Source organism: Meriones unguiculatus, assembly GCF_030254825.1.
Source record: "Meriones unguiculatus strain TT.TT164.6M chromosome 13 unlocalized genomic scaffold, Bangor_MerUng_6.1 Chr13_unordered_Scaffold_34, whole genome shotgun sequence".
NCBI classification, from domain to species: Eukaryota; Metazoa; Chordata; class Mammalia; order Rodentia; family Muridae; genus Meriones; species Meriones unguiculatus.
The window spans coordinates 5760468-5786237 of NW_026843646.1; the positions used below are offsets into that span (position 1 = coordinate 5760468).

The following is a 25770-nucleotide window of genomic DNA, read 5'->3' on the forward strand; positions in this document are numbered from 1 at the left end:
GGCTCTCCTCTCTGATCCACTGTGTTGGTAATGATGGAGAGACCCAGCTTAAGCCCAAATAAAACTCTTTGCTCTTGCATATATGGTCCACCTCCTGATGATCTTTGGTGACCCGAAGTGCTGGCCATAACATATGGGTTCTCATATTGGATTCCCAAGTCTCCCAAGCACCCCAGGCACATGGAGCTGAACAACAGCCAGTAAGTGAGCACTCTCTCAGTATCTCTCTGTGTCTGTCTCTGTGTTTCTGTAGTTTCATTTTTCAGGACTCGAGGCAAAATGTGTAATCTGTGTGGTCAGAAAGGTTAGAGCTGATGCTCTGGACAACTGTGGGCCACAGATGGTATGGGATGATTTCTACCCCCCCCCCCCTGAAGGGTCACATCTGTAAAGGGAGTTGAACATCCACTTTTCTGTGTTCTCTGGACCTCAGAGAGGATGAATGTGCCCCTATCTGTAAAGGGTGGTAGAGTACCCAGTTTTCTGTGATCTCTGGATACTTGGACAAAGACAATGCAGGTATCTCCTGCATCAGGGATTCACTGATATCCTACTTTCATTTTGTCCACTGCAGGAGTGGTGGAATCTGTTGTCTGGCTCTGTGTATTTTTCTGCTGACAAGCTATGGGATCTATCTGTTTGTGTCTTGTTTAACTGTTTTGTCTGTCGCTGCCATTTTTTTTTGTCTCTGGGAATGACTGAGGACATGGGACAGAATCCTTCTATCCCTCTAGATTTGATTCTTTCCCATTTCAGGGAAGCTTGATCCATGCTCCACAGGCTCCAGTGAGAGGGGCAAGGAGGTGCCAAGGGATGGATACAGTATGTGGAGCCCTAGGCTTGGCACCTCTGCCAATGTTCTCTGGTCTCTGGTCTGGCAGAGCTTAGCCACTACTCTGACCTCGGGTCTGGCAGAGCTTGGCTACTGCTCTGGACTCTGATCTGGCAGAAATTTTCTGCTCCTGTGGTCCCTGGTCGGGAAGAGTTTGGCTGGTGCTTTGGCCTCTTGTTTGGAGAGATCAAGAGCTATGTTGCTGCTCCATTCTCTGGTCTGGCTGAATGCAGGTTGCCATTCCAAACCCTGGTGTAGTTGGGTGGAGCCTGATTTGGGGGTAGGCCACCACTAATGGAACAGGATAGAGGGCCCGTACAGAGATAGGCCACTGTTCTGAGTTTTGGTATTTTCTTCTTCCATTCTCTTTGAGCGCATTGTACCCAGTACATTTTTTTTCTTGTGTTGTTCTTTTGTGGTTTTGTTTGCTTCTGTTAGTCTCAGTGGGCCAGTGACCAAACAGCTGTGCTCCACGGTGACTTTGACTGCCCCATGCACCCAGCACTACAAGCTGGGAGACCTCTGGTTGCCAGTGGGAGCACACATTTCCACATTGTGGCTAGAAAGGCTCAGTTGGATAGGGGTCTGTGTGCAGAAAATCTTGCTGGGCTGAACCTTGTTGTCCCTTTGCTTCCTCTCTGAGGAAAGTTGATTACCTGGGGTTAGCTCTAGCTTGGAACAATGATCATCAAATATGCTCTTAGACAAAATGTATTGTGGTTATTACTATTATTTTTATTTGGTTCGGGTCCCCTGTAGCCCAGCCTGGCCAGAAACTAAACAGCTATAAAATGACCCTGAATTTCTAATCCTTCTAATCTACCACTTATCAACTGAGCTACATCCCTAATCCCTCAAACTTCTTTTTGAGACATAGGTGGCCTCAACTAGGAAGTGAACCCACAAGAAAAAGGCTTGGTTCTACTGAGCTCTCCAGTATGTGCCAGTGTACTGGCACTGTTGCCAAGATTACCCACCTGAGCACCTTGGCATGCCAATTCTTTTTTAGGTGAAGCCTCTGACTGGCAACTTGAATTGTTAAAAATTCTAGAAAGCACATGTATGATTTTGGTTTGCATGGGTGGGGAACTTCTGTGAAACTGCTCCTCAAAGTGGAAAAGAACATAAGGGGGCATAGATGAGGAATATAACCATGTCTGGGTATCTAACCATCCCCCAGTTGCCTAACTTCATCACCAGTGTAAACAAAAAAATAGCTAGAATGCATTTTGGGTTCAAGGTCTAGAAGTGATGTGGCAGAGGTCCTTTTGGCAATGCTTTTGCAGAATTGCATCCATTCAAGTACACTGTTTGTAAATTCACACTGAGCAAGGAAGGAAAGGAATGGGAAGGTGATGTGAGGGGGGGAAAGAGTACAGGAATGGGGAGAGGGAAAGAACATGTTCAAAATCTTCCTGGCAAGAAAACAAAAAAGAAAAAAAAATACTGCTTAATGAATTTTCACCTTTTGTGTATCCAAGAATTCTTAAGTTGTCTTTATGTGTAAATCCTTTCATCATATTTACATATATGATGAAAAATCTTGCTGAATAATTGTGTATCAATGTCTTCCTTACATTTCAACTGAATTATTTTTGGGCCCTAAATCTAGACCCAATTCTTATCAATATTTGGAGGTTTTGCTTGTTTTGAATGTGTTGTTTTATTTTCTTAGTTAATAGTGTGTCCACAGTCCATTACACCAGGGTCATCATACTTGGGTCTTTAGAAAAGTAATGAAAAACAATAAACAGTACTAATAATGTTAGTCACTAAAATGAAAGTAAATGAGTGCATTGTACAATGATCTCAGATGATCTTTTCAAACAGGTCATTTTATGATGAAATCTTTTATTCATGAGGAACAAAATGTCTGTTAAGCTTAGGGCTTGTTTACAGCATGCTCTTGAAAACAAGATTCAAGATGCATCCTGAAGTCATAACATCTAATAATGTACAGAGAAGACACAATCAGCTTTGTGGATATGGTCTTCTAGGGATAAGTATGGCACTATGCAAAGCCCAGGACATTTTCTGAGGACCTGACCTCTCATAAAACCTAATGAAAACATAGACTCTTTGCAGAAAATGAACATGTACATAAAACCAACTCTGTGTAAGCATGTATATAGCAAATGTCAGGAGAGGGACCAGGATAAAAACTAACACCAAATAATTAACACTGTTGATGTACCTGTAATTTCTATCTTATCTGGAAGGCAGAGACAGGAAGACTGTTAACCCCTGTATTTAAGACAGAGCATCTGCATAAAGAAAAGCAATGCTTTGCTTCTCCTGTTCCTTTTCTTCCTCTTCCTCTTCCTCCTCTTTCTTTACCTCATATATGTGAAGGAAATGTTCTACCCCTAAGCTATATTTCTAGCTTCTGTACAAAACAGACAGATACAGACAGTCTTTGCATATGATAAAGCCAGATGCTAAAACTCACTAAAGCTTAAAGAAAGTAACCTGTTATGGGATAAATGAAAGAGAACACAATGAAGGCAGCAGACATAGAGGCTGTCCTACTAACAGCAGAAACAGAACAAAGATAAAAAATACTTCAGGAGAAGTTTATTACAAATGGCACAATGGTTGGCATTAACAAATAAAATGCTAAGTGCTCCCATCCTCTAGGTGGGAATTCTGTAGTACCATCAGATTATGAAAACTTTGTTAATAGCATTTACTGTTTAAAATGTTATTTGTCCTTCTGCAGACAGTTACTGTTTGCAAATTAGGCACTCAATACTGGGCTAAATCCTGAACACACACAAATGATTCATGCAAACATCATTTTTTTCTCTATAATCTTACAGTCTTGTGGGGTAAGCCACCAAAATTAAACCTATAGACCATGCATAGAAATGTGTATATCACTATAAAAACACTATGAAACCTAAAGAAAAGCAAGAGGTGCTTAACACCCCAAAAGGGATAAAGAATATATATATTCAAAGGCCTAGAGATAAGAACATTTTATTTCAGTAGGGGAAATGAAAGAAGGTGAATTTGTTTGCAACATACTAGGGAAGAAGAAAGGAATAATGATAATAATAATAATAATAGTAATTGAAGAGAAAGCTAGAGGGACTGAAGAGATGGCTTAGTGATGAAAAATACTTTCTCTGGGGCTAGAGAGATGGCTCAGAGTTTAAGAGCACTGGCTGCTCTTCCAGAGGTCATGTGTTCAATTCCCAGCAACTATGTGGTGGATCACAACCATCTATAATGAAATATAGTGCCCTCTTTTGGCATGCAGGTGTACATGCAAACACAACATTGTATACATAATAAATAATAAATCTTAAAACAAAACAAAATATTCTCTGCTTTTTTTTTCCGAGTTCCTAGCATGTTCATGGTGGCTGTCAATCTTCTCTAGTTCCTGTTTCAGGGAATTTGATGCCATTAGACCTCCTGGGATATAAGGCACACATGTGGTACACTTAGATTCATACAAGTAAAATGCTCTTATCACTGATCTACACAAAATTTAAAAATACTCCCCTTCAAAAAAGGAGGTCAGCAGGCATAGCGGCACCCACTGGATCTCTGTGTGTTTGAGGCCATCCTTGTCTACAGAGCGAGTCCAGACCAGCTAAAGCTACACAGGGAAACCCTGTCTTGAAAAGCAAAACAACAACAACAATAACAAAACAAAGCAAAACAATACAAAAATAAACAAGATCATAAAGGAAGTATATTGACACTTGCTTGTAAATGGAGCATCAGGAAGGTCAGGAATGAACATCCACCTGGACTATATGAAACTCTGTCTCAGAAACAAAATAGCAGCAACAACAACAAAACTGCACAAGAATCTGAGTGTCTGGGATGCTTTTGGACACTGAAATTTTTTATCTTAATTCCTGGCTACATAGGACGCTATTGAAGAGTGTAGTTGTTTGAATGATATGTTTGAAATTATGGTCCCCAGTTGATGGAGCTGTTTTGGAAAAATTAGGAAGTATGCTTTTGTTGAAGAGGTGTGTTACTGTGGGTGGGTTTTGAGGTTTTAAAATCCCACATCATTCTCAGTTAGCTCTTTGCCTCATACTTGTAGATCAGGATGTAAACTCTCAGCCACTGTTCTCTCTGGTGCTCTGCCTGCCATTCCTGTCTGCCACCATTGTCCCTGCCATGATGGTCATGGACTTACCCTCTGAAACTCTAGGTACCCAAACAACTGTTTCTTCTATAAGCAGCCATGGTCATGATATCTTAGCACAGTGATAGAAAAGTAACTAAGACAAGGGGTTTGAAAACAGGAGAGAAATGCTTTGATGTACACTTATCTGAAAGATCCCTTTGTCCTGTAAAATTAATAGTAAGATTTCAGAAATTTCAGGCCTCACAGCACCCTGACCCAGAAGGCAGAACCTACTAGGATGTGGCGGGGGAGGGGCTTGCGCAAGGATCAGCCTCCATTGTCAAGCGTGACATAAGCGCTGTTGCTATGGCTACAGATGTTGAAGGGAAACCGCTGAGCTCCTCCTGGGCCAGGTGGGCGACGGCGGAGAGGGTTGGCAAAGAGAACCCTCTACCCGGGCGGGGAGGTGGTGGTCGTGGCTCGGCTAGTGGACTATATCATCATGGTAGGCTGAGACCTGGAGAAGCCAGGTAAGGGTGCAGGGCGGGCAACGTCTCCGTCCCCGGGCTCCGCCTCCGCTCTCGGGCTCCTTCTCCGCTCCCGAGCTCCGCCTCTGATAGGCTCCGCCTCCCTCTGCCTCTGGGCTCTGCCTCCTTCCTTCCCCGGGCTCCGCCTCAGCCCCCTCGGACTCCGCCTTCCAGTGGGCTGAGAGGGTGGGGCTTCGCAGCTGGGAGGTGGGGAGGCAAGAGGGTTGGGTCCCGCGGTGGAGAAGCTGCGGGTCCACGGGTGTCCGCCATCGCGGTGCAATCCGAGCCTGGCTGGCTGTGGATGAGTGTGAGGGACCCGCAGGATGGCGGTCGCGGGGCGAAGCCCAGGCGGTACAACCGGGGAGGCTGGCGGGCTGGGCGGGTCAGGAGAGCCTGCCAGCATTCAGACAAGAGCTTCTGTGCTGGCTGCTGGTACCCGGGACTGTGCCCTCTAGCCGCAGGGGTTGGGAAGGCTGGAGCACAGTGTGTGGAGTTCCTACTGATGCACTTGTGCCCTGCATCCCAAGGAAGAGTGATGATGGGGCCAGTCCTCCCAGAAAGGAAGTGCAGAGAGTCAGGTGTTGCCTCCTGCCTGGCCTGGGGCGGGTGGGGTAGGGGAGCTTGGACATCCCAGTCTAAAGAATGTACTTGAAAAGGCGACAGGATCCTTGAACATTTCTAGGAACATTGTTTGAGGACCTATGTGCAGGCATTCCAGAAAGAAATGACTCTTTTTAAGTAAAGGCAGCCACTGCAGGTGCTCTCTCTCACTTAGCTTTCACATGATTTAATTGTTCTCTTTATTCCATCAGAGAATTCTTCATAAGGAACAGTTTGGTATATACATTGCTGTTTATACTTTGACGGACTTGCACAACCAGGAGTATACAGGGTTCATGCGGACTTATTTTCCTATTTGTATTTCTTTGGGTTGCTATGTCTAGATAATCAGGATGTAATAACAAGGTTACTGTAGAGCTGGGAAAGCTCTTTTATTTCATGGTAATTCCAGTTTTACACTTGCAAGGAATTTTAGCTACCAGTTCTGTAGCCCCTTGTCTCAGGAGGTGCTTAGGTTGTTTTGCTGATTGTTGGTCGTTGGTAGCACTAGAGTACTGCTGTTCTACTCATCTCTTTTTATTGTTTATTTATCCCTACGAATTTGTTTAAGAGAAGGAATCGTTCACATTTTTTCTCACTACTGCCTAATTGAGGTCACTCAAGAGAATCGCTTGTAGGTTGGTGAGATGGCTCAGCAGATAAAGGCTCTTGCTGGGCAAGCCTGGAGAACTGAGTTCGATCCCTGAATTTATGAAAAGGTGGAAGGCAAGAAGTGATTGCACAGAGTTGTCTTCTAACCTTCCTATGTGTTCCCTAGTATGCATGCTTCACCGGCATCATGAACACACACACACACACACAGGCTAAAAAAAAGAAGACATTGTGCTGTACTTAGAGAATCTTCCTGCTGCTCCAAAATGTCATGTCATTTCACTTGTCAGTCTCTTACAGACATAGTCTTACCCAGAATGCTAGTATGGAATATCAGTTTTGTTTTTAATCTTGTTCTGTTTTTAGTTACATTGTTCTTCCCCCTACAACAATATTATTTAATTTTGTTTTGTTTTCTTTTTCTTTTTTTTTTTTTAGACAAATTCCCTCTATAGAGTCCTGGCTGTCCTGGGATTCCCTATGTAGATCAGGCTGGCCTTGAACCTACAGAGATCTCCCTTCCTCTGCCTCCCATATGCTGGAGTTAAAGACCACACGCAACTTCCCCACAACAATTTTGAAACAATAACGAACTTGAAAAAAGTTCCAAGTATGGTACACACTTAATTGCTGTTTTACTTTGGACATTTTGAGAGAAGCTGGTGACCTTAATGCCCTGTCACTCTGAGTGGTTTAGTGTCAATTTTATGCAAACAGAATGTTGTCCTACATAATGACAGTGCAGTTATTAAAATAAGAAATTCACGGTGGCATAGTATTCCATTTAATGTGGGATTTATTGACTATGTTATTACTCACATAAATGTCAAAAGAAGCTGGTACATTTAAGTGTTGCATTGTCTTTTATCTCTTTAGTCTCTTTCAATATGGAACAGTTCCCTCATCTTTTTAATGATCTTGTCACTTTGATGACTATAGGTCAGTTATATTTTTCTTCATTAATTTATTTATTTGTCCATTTTACAGCCCACTCACAACTCCACTCCCTCATCCCTTGCCAGTCACAACCTCCCAAATACTTTCCCTGTACCTCCCCCAACCAGCCCACCCAGGCACATCAAGTTATATCAGGATTAGTACCTCCTCTTTCACTGAGGCAAGACAATGTAGCCATGCTAGGGAAATGGGATCCAAAGGGAGGCAACAGAGTCCAAGTCGGAGACAGCTCCTGCTCTAGTTGCTAGGGGACTGACTTGAGGACAAGCAGCCCATCAGTTTCATATGTGTAAGAGGCCTAGGGCTAGTCCAGGCATGTTCTTTTGTTGGTGGTTCAGTTTCTATGAGGCCCCATGGTCCCAGGTAAGCTGGCTATGTAGGTCTTCTTGTGGTGTCCTACCTCTCCAGCTCCCTCAATCCTTCCTCTAACTCTTCCACAAGATTCCCAGAGTTCTGCCTAATGTTTGTTTGACTGTGGGTCTGTGCAACTGTTTCCATTATTTCCTGGATGAAGCCTCTCAGGTGACAGTTATGCTGGTCTTCTGTCTACAAGCATAGCAAAGATATGAATAAATGACGAAGGCCCAGGCTTTGGGGTACACCATTGCTTAGGGGATTGAAGAAGAGGAGCAGCAAATGCATTTGGTCAACTTGGAAGAGATATTCAGCTCTCCCTAATAGATATTATTTTTCTTGTAGGTGATATGAGCCATAATTTTTGTCTAGTTACATGGCTGTACAGAGGAGACTGTTTTCAAATTAAAACAAAGTTTTTAGATTTCTCTTCTTTTTTCTTTTTTTCCTTCTTTTTGTGGGGGAGGAAAAGGGCCATAAAAATGGTATCTCTGTGAGTGTAGTCCTGGCTGTTCTGGAATTCTGCCTCAGTCTCACAGAGATCCACCTGCCTCTGCCTCAAAAGCACCGGGATTAAAGGCTTGCATCACTTGGTGAACAGGCAGTACTCTTAATCACTGAGTCATCTCCAGCTGTCTTAAAATTTTTAACAGACATAATCATGTGACTATGTCTACATTAGCTGAATATAAGTGGACTGATAAATATAATGTTTCAAATGTGTTCTAATGAGGTAATGGTGTGTATTCCCAGCCTTTCATTAGCTAAGACTGGAGATCAGCTGGGAGGTGGTGGCTCACCTTTAATCCCAGAATTTGGGAAGCAAGGCAGAGGCATTTGGATCTCTGCATTAAAGGCCAGCCTGTTCTATAGATCTAGTTCCAGGACAGCCAGGAAACTTACCCAGAGAAACCCAATCCAAGCAAGTAAGCAAGCAAGCAAAGGACTGGAGATGTAGCAGCCATCTTGGGTAGGAGTAACAGAGCAAAGAGCTAGAAGGATCCTGGATAACTAATGACTGACAGTAGGGTTGCTATAGTAGATCTAGATAGCTGGTTTGTATTTTGTTTTTCTTTGTTTTTAACATGATAAATAATAACATTATATGTTTAAAGCACTATAAATCTGAGTTTTCAGTTTCATATTGGCAAAAAAGGTATAAGGTGACTGGATGGGTTATCAGGGTCCAGGAACATTGATAGTGAAGGAATGCTTTTCAGTGTCATATTTAACCAATTGAGGGCATCACTGAGAGAAGCAGTTATTGAAGAACTTTGTGGTTGAATGTACAGATGATCACTTATATGCAATGTACAGATAAGAGAAGACTGTAAAGTCTCCCTCCTTCCTGTGGCCTCCCATTTTTTCTTGTGAGTAATTAACTCCATCATTGAACAGCAAATCATGAACTGCAAGTTTACGCTAATGAATGATGTACTCTTTTGAGAATTTATACAGTTTTTTTTTTCCTTTTTTTCAGTTTTTGTTTGCTGTTGTTTGTTTGTTTGTTTTCTCAAGATAGTGTTTCTCCATGTAGCCCTGACTATCCTGGAACTTCCTCTGTAAATCAAGAATGTTCTCAAACTCAGAGATCTGCCTGTCTCTGCCTCCTGAGCACTGCTGGGATTAAAGGTGTGTGCCATCACTGCTTGGCATAAAGGATAATTTTTAACTCTGAGTTTTTTTATTTGATTGTTGTTTTACTAACCAAATTACAGAATATTGGTAGAAGAAATGATAAGAATTGAGGTTAGCTGATTAAACACCACCCATGTGAGAAATCTCATTGTGATAGGTATGAACATATGTTTGGAATACTTTGAATGTGTTTTATTTAAATTTAAAAAAAGACCAGTTCCATGTACTAGTTTGGTCTGGCTTTTTACTTTCCTTCCTTCCTTCCTTCCTTCTTTCCTTCTGAGACAGGATCTCTGCAGCCTAGTCTGGCCTGTAACTCACTAGGTAGTTGCCACCTACCTAGTGAGGTAGGTAATGTAATGTACTTGCAAACATTACATTTTAAGAGGAAAATACAAAGGAAATATTTTTTTTGAGACAGGGTTGATCTTTGTAGCTTGGCTATCCTGGACTCATTTTGTAGACCAGGCTGGCCTGTAAATCTCAAAGATCCACCTGTCTCTGCCTCCCTGAGTTCAAATCTTCATTTTATAAAATCATTTTATCTTCCTCTCTGAGTTTATTTCATTTTCACTTTTTATATTTTAAATTTTTGAAATAGAGTTTCTCTGTGTAGTCTTGGTTGTCACATAACTCAGATCTGCTGGTTTCTGCCTCCCAAATTCTGGAACTAAAGTGTTGGCCATCACCATCAGGCTTAATTCTGTTTCTTAATGATATATTACATACTAGTTACAAGTTAGTTTTCCAGCATAGGGGCTGCTATAACAAAGTATCATAAATGTGGAGGCTTAAAACAACAGGTGGTTATTCTTGCATAATTTTGGGGGGTTGCTCTGAAATTTACTTGTCAGGAGGTAACCTCCTTTGAAGGCTTTCAGGAAAGAATATTCATCTCTTCTAGTTTCTGGTGGTCCCCATTGTTCTACCATTTATGGCACCATAATTCTATTTTTTTTCTTCTCTTCGCATGGCTTTCTTTGTTTAAATCTTTTTCATTTTTTTTTCATAAAAACAATTTCTCTGTTCAGCCTGTTGGTACATGTCTATAATCCCAGCTATTTGGGGGACAGATGCTGGAAGATGCCAAGTTCAAGGCTTTTGTGAGTTACAGAATGAGTTCAAGGCCTGACTGGGAAACTTAATCTCAAACAAAAATAAAATTAGAAAAATGTCTGTGGCCATAGCTCAGTATAGTGAATCACCTGCCTAGTGAGGCCCCAGGTTCATTTCTCAGTCCTGGGTGTTGAAGAATATTAGAAGGCCCTGTTTTGCCTTATTATTTTCTTTTCTTTCTTCTTTTCCTCCCTTCTTCCCTTCTTTTTTCCCTTTACTAGTGACTGTGCCTAGAAAACACACATTTTCTCTCTTTCCCCTCCTTTTCTTGCTCCTTCTCTTTCCTCCCCACTTCTTACCTCCCTACCAGACTGAGCTATATGCCCAGCCCTGTTTTTTTCTATAGCCAAAGACTGTTATAATGGCTAACTTGAACTGTCAGGTTGACTCATCTGAGAGAAAGGAACCTTAAATAAAAATTGCTTTCCATCAGATTGCCATGGGGGCAATCGCTAATTGATGTAGGAGGGCCCAGTCCATTGTGGAAGTATCTTCCTGCTTGTGTATGTTACCATTCCTTCAGGTGGGCCTGGGTTGTATAATAAAGGTAACTGAGCAAGCCAATGAGTGTTGTTCCTTCATGCTTTCTGCCTCAGTCACTACTTTGAGTTTTTGCCCTGTTTTTCCTCAATGGATTATAAGCCAGATAAACCTTTTCCAAAGTTGCTTTGATCAGTGTTTATCATAGCAACAGAGAAACAAACCAGAACAACTGTTAAACCATAGAAAAAGAGTGAATAAATTCCATAAGTAAAGCAGGTTTTAGTTTCATAAGGTGCACATTCTACCTTAGGAAAGGGAAACACAGAACTTAACTTAATATTCAATATTTCCAAAAAAATAGAATAATTTTTCTTTGTATTCTGTAAGTAAAATTAGGAGAAATAGGTATCATGTCCACCAGAATTAGCTTTCAGGAAGCTGTAAACACTGTGTTTTAGTGTTGAAGTCTAGGGAATTGCTGCTAAAAACTTTCAAAGCCTTGTCATTCTTTTTCAGCTACAAGTACTAATGAGGTAACACCTTGGGAAAATGCGGCGTTACTGGAAAACAGGTTAATGCCTTTGATTGCAGACTGGTGGCCTAGTCTCCTTTCTTTCTCTCTTAGCAAGTTGTATGACCTGTTCACTGTTTACTTGTGGTAATGAGGTTTGAAGCTATTGAAGCTATTAGGTATTCATAATCTTTGGAGATGAATACAAATTTCACGATGCTTTTTTTACATTACTGTTAATTATCATGTATTACAATTTATTCAAATTGTACTGTGTCTGTGTCCCCCTCCCTCATATCCATCCAATCACACCCTCCTTCTCTCTTCTGCTCCTAACCCCCTCCCCTAGCCTACTGACAGGAAAGGTCCTACTCCCTTTCTATTTGACCCTAGCCTATCACGATGTTTTATACAAGTATTCCTCCTATTGTTGCACACATATTATTACCGTTATCTAGCCTTCTCTCTAACATCTATCATCTGTTTATCATCTATATCATATATTTATTATACACACAGGGACACACACACAAGGTTGTGAAAATGTTATTTCTTCCAAAAACATGTGTTTCAAAAATTGATCAAAAAGAGTGATTTAAAGTAAAAAATTTGAAGGAACTGAAATGCATGTGTCACTTTGTCAGTTATGGCCTGAGCCTTGGGATGTTGACATCACAGTGGTTTCTCCCCGACTACTACACAATGTTTACACTTCAGTGGTTTGTATACAGACTGTTGTAGCCATTTTTGGTTAGAACCAGCAAAGAAAAGTATAATTTTATGCTCAATGAGAGTTTCTCTATTCCAGGCTCCACTTTGAAGGTATTTTAAAATTAGTATTATTATTTTCTTGATAGACTAGTGGTTTCTGGAAGTTTTTGGTCTTGATTTCTCTACAACATATGACCTAATTCTTAACAGTTGCTTTATGACAACCACTCCTGTGAGAAATAGTCAATACCATTACCCCAAACAAAGTTATCATGTCAGAGAGGTGTGCTCTGAGCTATACAAGAAAATGATATCTGTGTTTCTTCAAAACTATCAGCCTAAGTTATGAGAGATTATTTTCTGTTTCATCTAGTTATTTTCCCCACTATGCCAACAAAGATTTGTTGGAAACTGGTCAGATTTCAGCCCAAAGTACAACAACATTATGGTTTTTAAACATTTATTTGTCAGTATTTTAACATGGATTCAGCTAGATAGGAATGACTTTCCAGTCATACTCATTTAATTTCAAGTTCATCATAAAACTGAGTTGACAATAGTTTATAAAATACCTTTACATTACTGCCTGGTGTGTTTGATGACAACCATTGCCAATGCCTCTCTTTGACTCTTCTATTCACAGGTATCTTTAATCCTCCACAAGTAAAAACTGTGGCTTCTCAGTACATATTCCTTGAATGGTGTAACATGATTTAGGCATAGTAATATTCACTTAATAAAATGTGTACTTTAAATATTCAAACTGTATGAGCAGGGACAGCAAAGAGACAAGCAAAATAGTAGCCACTTCGTTATTAGAGGGAATGTTTTTTATTATGGCTCAGAGAGGGAAAATGTTCAGAGGCACCTGAAAGAGTTAAGAGCAGAGAGTAAAAGAAGCAGACTTGATATGACCAAGACTGCCTAGAAGAGAATGGAGACTATTAAGAGAAAAGTAGAGATAGCTTACACAGAGACAAACTGTGCTTTCATAAATGCACAAGCTGAACCTAGATCCCTCTACATGTATATGTAGCAGATATGCAGGTTACTCAACATGTGGGTCCTCTAACGATTGGACTGAGAGCTTTCTTTGACTCTTGCTTGCCATTAGTTTTGTTTCCCCTAGTGGTGCTGTCTTGCCTGTCCTTAGTGAGACAGGATGCTCTTACTCCTGCCTGATGTGATGTGTCAGAGTAGGTTGGTACATTTAGGGTGTGTCTCTGATGAGAAAGAAGGAATGGGAGAGGGGAAAATGATTTTGGGACTGTGAGGCAAGAAGGGAGGGGCCTATTATGAAGATAAAAATTAATAAATTAATTAGTGGAAAAAAGACAGGGTATTTCTAGAATATTTAGGAGATTTGGATAGTGCAAAGAGAGATAAGGATGTTTGGGAAGGGACAGGAAACTAGACGTGCATTTTGAGATGTGTGACAAGTACATGTACTTCCCCTTTAGGTAGCCTCGAGGCCACCATGGGTGTTGGTATCCTGATAGGAGCCACAGGTCAATAGAGATCCTCACGTCCCTTTTGTTGGAGCAAGGAGAATGGCTACTTTGATGGACAAGAAGTATTTCACAAATTTTTTATGAATCCTATTTTTTATATGTTTGGTTTTTTGTTGCTTATTTGGTTCTAATCACCAGAATTTCTTTGATAATGCATGTTGAGCAGGTCTAGGACTGGAATTTTTGGATATTTGCACTCCCTGGGACCTAACTACTTTCAACTATTAGGAAGGCCTGATTACTTTCATCACACCTATTCATGTCCTTTTCAATAGTAATGGGTTTAGTTATGACATGCCATTATATAGATTTCCTTCTGTTGTGTTTTTGTTTCCAATATTCAAATGTCATTTTTTAATAATTTTTATTTTTTATATTAATTACATGTTGTTTACTTTGTATACCAGCTGTAGTCCTCTCCCTCATTCCCTCCCAATCCCACCCTCCTTCCCTCATCTCCTCCCTGCCCCTCTCTAAGTCCACTGATTGGGGACGTCTTTGTCCCCTTCCCTCTGACCCTAGCTTATCAGGTCTCACGAGGACTGGCTGAAAGTCTTCCTCTGTGGTCTAGCAAGGCTGCTCCTCCATCAGGGGTGGGTAGAAGATCAAAGAGTCTGCCACTGAGTTCATGTCAGAGACAGTCCCTGTTCCCCTTACTAGGGTACCCACTTGGATGCTGAGCTGCCATGGTCTATGTCTGAGCAAGGATACTAGGTTATATCCATGCATAGTCCTTGGTTGGAGAATCAAGTTTCAGGAAAGGCCCCTGTGCCCAGATATATTTGGTCCTTGTGGCGCTCCCATCCTCTCCAGGTCTTACTAACTTCCCCTTCTTTTATATGATTCCCTACACTCTGCCCAAAGTTTGTTTATGGCCCCGATGTCCCTCAAAGGATGAATGGATACATAAACTGTGGTACATTTACACAATAGATTACTACTCAGCAATTAAAAACAAGGCAATCGTGAAATTTGCAGGCAAATTGTGGAATATAGAAAAGATCATCCTGAGTGAGGTATCCCAGCAGCAGAAAGACACACACAGTATATACTCACTTATAAGTGGGTATTAGACTTATAATATAGGATAAACATACTAAAATATGTATACCTAAAGAAGCTAAACAAGAGGAGGTTCTGGAGTAAGATGGTCAGTCCTCACTTAGCAAGACAAATGTGATGGACATTGGAAGTAGAGGAAAACGAGAAACAGGACAGGAGCTTACCAGAGAGGGCCTTGGAAAGACTCTACCTAGCAGTGTATCAAAGCAGATGCTGAGACTCATAACCAAATGTCATAATTTTAATATCACTATTATTCAGTAGAATATCTTAATGAGGAACTTTACAGTCTGGTGGAATTTTGTTATCTTAATTAGAACTGTATAATGACATGTATTAATGAAATTAAACACTTTGCAAGAGCTAAAAATTTTTAATTTTACCAAAATACAATCATTTCAAAGACAGGCATTCTAATTTTGAATAATTTGTCCATGATTAATATATGTTCAATGTATACTGCATATTTTATTATGAAATTGATAAAGTATCTCTTCAGTCAAAATTTTTTGTGTCTCTAGGATTAATATATAAAATTTGCTATATACTAATAAGCATGTGTAGTCCTCTCCACTTTTCGAAACTTTCTGAATTCTCTGTGCATGCAACTTCTGACTATATCTCAATACAGTGCATTCATCTTTAAAATCTGCTGTGATTTTTGCATGTCTTATACTCTAAGGTTCACAGTCTTAATGATTTTGAATGCTGCCTTTTTTCACATAGACCTTTAACAGTTTAAAAGAATTAGGAATTCATAACCTTTGGAGATGAATATAAAATTCATGATGCTTTTTTTACATTACTGTTTATTATTATTATCATTTATTACAATTTATTCAAATTATACTGTGGCTTTGCCCCCTCCCTCATCTCCATTTGCTCACATCCTCCTTCCCTCTTCTGTGCCTTAGTCCCTCCCCTTTTCCACTAATAGGCAAGGTCCTACTCCCCTTCCATTTGACCCTAGCCTATCACGATGTTTTAAACAAGTATCCCTCCTACTGTTGCACACATATTATTTCAGTTATCTAGCCATCTATCTCACATCTATCATCTATAATCTTTGTCATATATCTATTACACACACATATTGTTGTGAAAAACTGTTATTTCTTCCAAAGAAACGTGGTTCAAAAATTGTTCAAAAACAATGTTTTAAATCAAAAGTAATCCAATAAAAAATGGGGACAGAGCCAAAAATAGAATTTTCTGTAGAGGAATATCTCAGAGAAACACTTAAAAATGCTCAATGCCCTTAGTTATCAGAGAGATGCAAATCAAAATGACCCTGAGATTTCACCTTACACCCATCCGAATGGCTAAGATCAAAAGCTCAAAAGACTATTCAGGCTTGTGGTCACCCTCAGCTACAGACCAAGATTAAGGGAATATGAGACCACACCTCAAGAAAGAGAAAAAAAAAAGAACTAGTGTGCAGTGATGAACAGAGAAAGTAGAAGAAGATTTGATGGACTTGACAGTAGGGTTAGCAGGAGCTGCAGCAGGTCGATGGGTGCAGGAGCTGCAGCAGGTCGATGGTCACAGCACGTTGGCAGGCACAGTGCGGGGTCTTAGGCACAGTAGTAGTCTCCAGTGCAGGGCGAGCTCATGCTGTGTCCACTTGTCCATCTCTCTCTCTCTGTCATTCTCAGTTTTTAAGTAGATTTCTTTTATTTATCTGTGTAAATGTGGGTATACATGCCTGGCAAAGGCCAGAAGAGGGTAAGAGATGCCAAAAAGCTAGAGGTCATTGTGATCCACCTGATACAGGTTTTGAGAGCCTAACCCAGTCCTCTGCAAGAGCAGCATGTGTCTTAACTACTAAGCCATATCTTCAGTCCAGTTCTATGGGTTTTGATGGGACAAGCAGTTGGAAACATGAAGACCAGGTTGGTCTGGAACTCATCATCCTCCCTCAGCTTTTTGTCCTCCAATTACAAGTCTGCAATTTCATGCCTGCCAGTCTTTTTCTTGAATGGATTCAGGTCCGCATTTTGTGGTCCAGGCCACAGACTGCAGATAACAGTGAAACTGACTTTAGCTCTGTGTCCCTGAGGGCGTACAGGGTGTTTCCTCTGTTGTTAGAGCGAAGCTAGGGTAGAACTGCCACCCTGCTAGGGATTTAAGAATCATGCTGGGACTGTTTTGTCTAGTGTTGATCTGTGGATCCCAGGTTTCTGTAGATCTGATGTTGGAGCTCTGTGCCTCAGTACCCAAGCGGTAATCAGCAGCAGGTGAGTTCAGCAGTCATGCATGCAGCAGGACGCTAGATTCTGGAGCCTGTGGGAACCCAGAAACTTTTCCTAAACTGCTGTCCTGAGTTTGGAACCGATGTTTCCCCCACCCTATGGTTACCTCCCAACAGGGTGACACAGTCTGTCCTGTTTTCGGGTCCACAGTTCAGTCTAGGATGTTGAGTAGAACACACAGGAGCAGGTAAGTGGCTCTATGCTGCTGACTGGGCATCTGAAGGAACCCAAAAACTTTTCATGAGAAGTTGTTGGGGGAGTGTGGTGGAATTCCACTGGATGCCCTGAGGTTGGACTTGATGTTTCTTTCACCATGGGGTTTCCTCCCAACAGGAAACCTGGTCCCTGGTGCTTTGGTGCCCACAGTTCTGTGTGGGACAGTGATTTGGGCAGACAAGCAGCTCTCTGGCCTGAGCACCTTCTAGAGCCCAGACCTTTTTCAGGGATTTTCTGGGTGACCTGAGGTCAGTCCTGATTGCTTCCTACTCCATGGGGTTTTTTCTAGCCTGGAAATCCCAATCTCTGGTGTTGTGGGGCCCACAGTACATTCTGGGATGGTGACCAGAGCACACAGTCATGTGGCTCTGGGCTGGTGACTTATTGCCTGCAGGGACCCAGGAACTCTTCCATGGTTTATCTGGGTGGCCTGAGAAAAGAAGCAATTACTTCTCACTCCGTGGGGTTTGTTCTTAACTTGGAAACACAATTGCTGTTGTTTTAGGGCTCAGAGTTTGGTCTGTTGCTTGCTGTGTAGTCACTGCTCTACTGCTCTGCAGAAACTGTCCTCTTGGTACCACCATCTTTGATTCTCCTTTCTTTTATTAAACATTTTTTTAATTTTTCTTTTCTTTTTTATTTTAATAATTACAGTTTAATCACTCTGTATCCCAGCTGTAGCCCCTCCACCATCCCCTCTCAATCTCACCCTCCCTCCCTCTTCTTCTCCTATGTCTCTCACCCAGTCCAGTGATAGGGGAGGACTTCCTCCCCTTCCATCTGACTATAGTCAATCAGGTCTCATCAGGACTGGCTTCTTTGTCTTTCTCTGTGGACTGGAAGGATAGTTCCCCACTCAGGTGGAGCTGATCCAAGAACTAGCCCATGAGTTCATGTCAGAGATGGTCCCTAGTACTATTATTGGGAACCCTCTTGGATACAGAGACACATTGGACTATTTCTATGTAGGGGTTCTAATTTATCTCCATGCATGGTCCTTTTTTAGCGTATCAGTCTCAAAAAGACTCCTGTGCCCAGACCTTTTGATTCTGTTGTTCTCTTTGTGGAGCTCCTGTTCCATCCAGATATTTCTATCTCCCCCTTCTTTCATAACATTCCCAGCACTCTGAAAAATGTTTAGCTCTGAATCTCAGCATGTTTTGATACCCTGCTGGGTAGAGTCTTTCAGAGGACTTCTGTGATAGGCTCCTGTTATTTCTCAGACAATTAGGAATAGTGATACCTCAAGATCCAGCTATACCACGCCTAGGCATATATCCAAAAAATGCTCAAGTATACAACTAGGATATTTGCTCAACCATGTTCATGGCAGCTTTACTTGTAATAGCCAGAAGCTGGAAACAAGCCAGATGTCCCTCAGTTGAGGAATGGATACAGAAATTGCGGTACATTTACACAATGGTATACTACACAGTAATTAAAAACAAAGAAATCATTAAATTTGCTGGCAAATGGTGAGATCTAGAAACTATCATCCTGAGTAAGGTATCTCAGAAGCAAAAAGACACACATGGTACATACTTACATATAAGTGGATATTAGACATATAATATAGGATGCTCATACTAAAATCTGTAGACCTAGGGAAGGTAATCAAGAAGGAAGACCATGGTAAGATGCTTAATCTTTTCTTTCTTTATATCTATTTTTTTTTGAGCAAGGTCAGTTACCCAGACTGAACTCAAATTTTTGCTCTCTGGTTTTGTTTTTCTAATTCTTTTTTCTTTTATTAATTATTTTTAATTTTTTCACAGTTTATTCATTATATATCCTGACTGAAGGCCCCTCCCTCAACTCCTACTGATCACATCCTTTCTCTTCCCTCTATTCTCTTCCCCTAGTCCACTCAAAAGGTGAGTTTCCCTCCTCTGCCATCCACCCATGTCTTATCACAATACTACTCAGCTGTTAAAACAAGGAAGTAATATTTCTGCTCTTATTACTTCTCCATAGGCCACTCTGCTCACGTCAGAAGACTCCATACCCTGAAGCTTGCCTGCAACCTTACTGTGAAATTAACACTAAGTATAACTCATTTTACAGAGTCCCACTCACAAGACAATGTTTAATTGACCATCTCACATCCAGAAACATGTGAAATATGAAATGCTATGATGTCTGAAACATTTGATCGCAAGCATTTCAAAGAACTTGCTTCTCCTTCTGTCTAGAGGAACCACCTCAGGAAATAAGTTCAAAGTGAATTCCAGAAAACAGAGGCTATATACCCCTTGGGAAATGATTGGGATGCTCCATGGAGAGGTGTATATAATCGTTCAAAACTAGGTACTTCAAGAATGCTTGATTTGCATTAAATAGCACATTCCTATCATCTGAACAAGAGCACAGATCCTAATCATCCTATATTTAAAAGGAGGAGAGAGTTAGCAGGGATCAGTGTCAAAAGCCATCTATCAAATTTGGCTACTGGCATCTATGTCTAAAGACACTCCCCATTTGAAGTCAGGCACAGAAAACTCACCCTTACATGGTTACACAACTAGGCCAGCAGCAGGGTCATACATGGAAGAGAAAGCCTCCTCCTTCACATCTCAAAATTCAGTCTGGCTTGTGATGGTTTTCAATAGAACCCCTGGAACAATATATATGTATACACAAATAAACTTCTACAGGCTACCACTGTTATATTACTCTCAGAGAACTTCCTGGGTGGTGTTAGTTCACCATTCCCTACATATTCATCCACTGGACTGAACTTTTCTTGTCTAAAGTGAGGCAACTGTAAACAGTAAATGTTGACAATCAGATTTATCAATAAGTCTTCCCTAAACACATTTTATAATACTTCTGCATGTAATTGATATTCACCATTCAGTGTATTCTTTTTAAAAAATAAGTTTATTTGCTTTAAATTCCAAATGTAGTCCCACTCCCTTCTCTCCCCCATTACTACCCTCCATTCCTATTGCCCCTATTCCCTTTCCCCTTCCCCTTCACAAAAGGGAAGTCATTTCCATTGAGCTAGTTTTTCAGTTCTGTTGGATCTCAGTAGACCAAAGAACACAAAGGCCTTTCCATATTGCTGATAGTCAAATACTTCCTCTCCAGTAAGGATAGTTTTATGATGATGATGACTCTAGATTTGTGCAAGGCTTCACCATTTTAACACATTCAAAAGTTCTCTCCAGTATGAATCCTTTAATGATGATGAAGATTATACAAATATGGAATGGTTTCACCATGTTAAAAGCACTGTCCATTAGGATTTCTTTCATGAGTGTGAGGATGATTCTGAAGTGCAAAAGTTTTTTCACATTGGTTAAAGTCAGATAGCTTCTTTCCAGTATGTTTTCTTTTATGTATTAGGAGATGTTATGTACAAAGGCTTTGCCACACAGTTAATTCATATGGTTTCCCTCCAGAATGTGTTGTTGTCTTAGGAGATGACTGTTATATGCAAAGGTTTTATCACACTAATTATCCTCACCAGGCTTCTCTCCACTGTGCGTTTTTTCATGTTTCCTGAGACAGCTGTGCAAAGGCTTTATCATATTGGGTATATTTATAAGGTTTCTTTCCAGTATGTATTCTTTTATGGCTTATGAGATTATTATTGCGTGCAAAGGCTTTACCACACTCATTACATTCATAAGGTTTCTCTCCATTGTGTGTTCTTTTATGGCTTATGAGATGACTGTTTTGTGCAAAGGCTTTACAACACTGGTTACATTTATAAGGTTTCTCTCCAGTGTGTGTTCTTTTATGGCTTAAGAGAGTACTGTTTACTGCAAAGGCTTTGCCACACTGGTTACATTTGTAAGGTTTCTCTCCAGTGTGTATTCTTTTATGCCGTATGAGAGTACTGTTTTCTGCAAAGGCTTTACCACACTGATTACATTCATAAGGTTTCTATCCAGTGTGTGTTCTTTTATGGCTTATGAGATGACTGTTTTCTGCAAACGCTTTACCACACTCTTTACATTCATAAGGTTTCTCTCCAGTGTGTGTTCTTTTATGGCTTAAGAGATGACTGTTTCCTGCAAAGGCTTTACCACACTCATTACATTCATAAGGTTTCTCTCCAGTGTGTGTTCTTTCATGGCTTATGAGATGACTGTTTTTTGCAAAAGCTTTACCACACTGGTTACACTCATAAGGTGTCTCTCCAGTGTGTGTACTTTTATGGCTTATGAGATTACTGTTTTGTGCAAAGGCTTTGCCACACTCATTACATTCATATAGTTTCTCGCCAGTGTGTGTTCTTTTATGGCTTATGAGATGACTGTTTTCTGCAAAGGCTTTACCACACTGGTTACACTCATAAGGTTTCTCTCCAGTGTGTGTTCTTTTATGGCTTATGAGATTACTATTGTGTGCAAAGGCTTTGCCACACTCGTTACATTCATATGGTTTCTCGCCAGTGTGTGTTCTTTTATGGCTTATGAGATTACTATTGTGTGCAAAGGCTTTACCACACTGGTTACATTCATATGGTTTCTCGCCAGTGTGTGTTCTTTTATGGCTTATGAGATGACTGTTTTGTGCAAAGGCTTTACCACACTGGTTACATTCATAAGGTTTATCTCCAGTATGTGTTCTTTTATGCCGTATGAGCTGACTGTTTTTTTTAAAGGCTTTACCACATTGATTACATTTGTAAGGCTCCTCTCCAGTGTGTGTTCTTTCATGGCTTATGAGAACAGTGGTATGGTGGAAGGATTTACCACATAGAGTGCGTTTAAAAGGTTTCTCTCCAGTACGACTGCTTTCATGCCTGCAAAGATAATTGGCACATGTGAAATATTGACTACAGTCATTTGATTACACTAGTAAATATATTTATCTATATGAATCAATTTTATAATTTGGTCTAATGATAAAGAAGAATCAAATCTTAAACTTTTATTATTTTATTTACATTCATGGCATTCCCCTTCATTATGGGTATTTTTGAAGATCTCTGTGATGGTAAGAGCATTTATTATGTGGTTCACTTTTATAGCATCATTTTTCTATAAGAGGTTTTCTCGTGTATATGAAGAGTATTGTAAGGATTCAGAGTTTTACTGAAGCAATCCCATTCACAAAATTTTGTACGGTATGAATGACACTTCATTTACAAAGTGAGCCAGGACAAGCAGAAGTTCCAAATTTCTAGTATTCATAGGTATTTTCAGCAGTATGATTTTGCTGATGAATTCTCAGTGAAGTTGCAAAACCAATTAACTGTTACCTTTTATCACATTCAGAAAATCTACTCAAAGTGGGGACTTCTACAAAATTAATTATTCTTGGAGAAACACAGGTACACTGCTTCTTTCAATATCTCTATGCTCATGTGTCTTATAAACATTGTGACATATGATATACCAATTTAAATTACAAGAATAATAAAAGATTCCCACATTGAATTAACACGTTTTTTTTTTTTTTTGTTCATCATAGACATGTCACATAGGGATTAAGGTTTCTCCACAATTATATTCTTGACTCTCATAAGCTGCTCCTTTCACTAAACTTTACAGTGTTACTACCTGAATATGTGTAACACTGGTTGTACTATGAAATATCAGCTCATTAGAAGGTTTTGAAACATAGTGATCACCTATTCAATGTGTATACCTCTTACAATATCTGAGTAGATAGAATGAGACTAAACAGATTGGCAGTTTAACTCAGTAGCTGTAATGTCTATATGATTTCAATGGTATTTTCTGTTACAACATTATTTTATTTTCTTCTATCTTAGGGGGTGCCTTGCAAATACAAATCAGATACCTGACATTGAGGTACGTGGAATTGTGAGATTTTAATGATCATCAGTACACTTAAAGCAGTGCTCTTTTTACACTGTTGCTTTTCTTTAAAACCTCCAGGACACAGCCAGATGTGCTGGTATATTCCTTTAATCCCAGCATTTGTGGAGGCAGAAGCAGGCAGATCTGTGTGATTTTGAGATCACATTGTTCTAACAAGCAGGTCTAAGTCAAGCCACAGTACACAGAAAAAAAAAACTATTTCAAAAACAGAAAATAAAAAGCAGCCAACAAACAAACAAACAAACAAAAAAAACAAACTTCCAGGACACATTAAAATTTCTTAAGATTCATATCTATATCAGTGTGCACATAAAGTTACCTTTTATTACTTGTAGAACTTTGAAAATATTCTTCAATGGTATGGTCTTCCCAATTGTAGCCTAAAATAGAGTACCAGAAAATATATATGACTGGAAATATCATATTATTATTAAAGCAAAACTTAAATCACTATCTTCTATGACCCTTAAAACCATGCCTCATTTATTCACCTCATTCCTCCTCATTCTCAATTGGAATCATAGAAAAGGATCAATAACAAAGTAAGACTTGTCTCCTTATTTTAAAAGTGAAAGAAAATTTGCTGTCTTACCTATAGCAGTGAAGTTTTTACAGGTCTCTAGCATCACATCATTGTAGAGTTGTTTCTGTGATGGTTCCAGCAAAGCCCACTCTTCTTGGCTGAATTTCACATGCACATCATTGAAGGTCACTGAATTCTAAAATATGCCATGCATTTGTACAACAGAAAGGGTAGCAACAATATAAATTTATACTTCATTGGCAATAGAATCATATAATTCTAGTGCTGTTTCCATTTATTTTCTGACACAGAAGTGCTAGTGTTAGATAGTTGGGTGCTGTGCATCAGGTGAACAAGGGGAGAAGAATAAGCTTAAAGTTTAGATTGTAAGGAAAACCAAAGGCATGCTTTGGAAACCTTTGTTAAAGGCGTTTTATTAGTTTGTAAATCATGAATATGAATTAGACATTAGTTGGGTTCTTGAGTGATGTATGAATCATCTTTAGTTACTTGGGCAAGTAGGTCAGGACCCTGTCATGAGACAGGTGGAAGGAAAAAACACAGTCATCATATCTTATCTAGCAACAAATGAGATGTGGCTATCAGGTGACAGTGAACAGATGGGTGGTGTCAGTCAAAAGACAACATGGCACTGGATATCATGTTTTGACCAGGGATCAGAGATTAGGCATACCAGTATATGAAAATGGGGGCTCATATATGTGTGGAAGGGAAATTGTACTACAGTGAATAGATGGATAAAAATAATGTGAGTGGCAAGCAACAATAATCATAGCTGATAACATCATATTTGAGTTCCCAGACAAAAGAAAAGGCATAGAACACATGATTATTCTTTGATCATTGTTTTGTATATTTTCCTTTCTAAATCATGTATAGTCTATAGTTTAAAATGAAGATTAAAATTTTCAATTAAAAAAATAAGTGTGAATGTTATCACTAAGTCATTTTAGAGGAAAACAATAACAAAGTTTAACTGTGTCATATCTGAATAGGATAGAGGTTTGGAATAGTCATGGCAATTAATGTGGACAAAGACAAACAGAGAGAAGAGAGCAAAATAGAAAGAGAGAGACAGAGACACACAGAGAGAAATTAACAGATGAACAGTACTAAGTACACATCAGAGAAATTTATGAACAGTTACTAACTACAAAAAAAATGATGGACAAGCTGGTATAGTCTGTCATGCCTTTAATTCCATCACTCAGGAGGCAGACACAGGTATATCTTATTGAATGGATGCCAGCATGATCTATACAAAGAGTTCTAGGACAGCCAGACCTATATAGTAAGACAGAGTCTCCCCTTTAATTCAATAAAACAAACATAAAAGATGGAAAGAACTGAGAGGTGTTTACTGAAGCTTCTACAAGAAATTATACATTCACTCCAGTTGTGTATTCAATTTCCAGAGATCTACAATGCCCTAGCTTAAACTGTAACTTTAATAAGATCTTACTAAAAGGAATGCATGTTTAAATAGCTAAAAATACAAAGATGACAATATTAGCAATGTAAATGATGATATATGTAAGCAACATAAGGCAGGAGAGATGGCTCAGCAGTGAGGAGCTCTTGCTGCTCTTGCAAATAATTGGTCTGAAATGTAAGTGTTTAACTGGGACCCACTATTATCAATTGCTATAAGTTCATGAGTTCTGAGCACATCTTTGGACTACTGTGACGATCAGGCACACAAGAGGTTCATATTCATGACTACAATCAAAATACTCATATTCAGTTAAAATTAAAAACAGATTCCAGATTGCAGGGCTGATTGCATACTGATCAGCGGGGTAACAGAGACTGCACAGTGACAAATATTTGGAACAGTTGGTCCCTAAACAACATTGACTGTGTTTACCAGGTGATAAGAAAGCCAATGATGAAAAAAACAATTGGGTTCAACCTCAGAGCACCCAGCTAATCCCTGGAAAATTTCCTGGG

The 25770-nt window shown here is 39.9% G+C and overlaps 1 pseudogene; it reads right to left on the reverse strand.

The window, feature by feature from the left end:
• The window catches only part of LOC132650908 (zinc finger protein 431-like), an 80628-nt pseudogene extending 56645 nt beyond the window's left edge, over positions 1 to 23983 (reverse strand).
• Positions 23984 to 25770: the final 1787 nt, after the last annotated feature.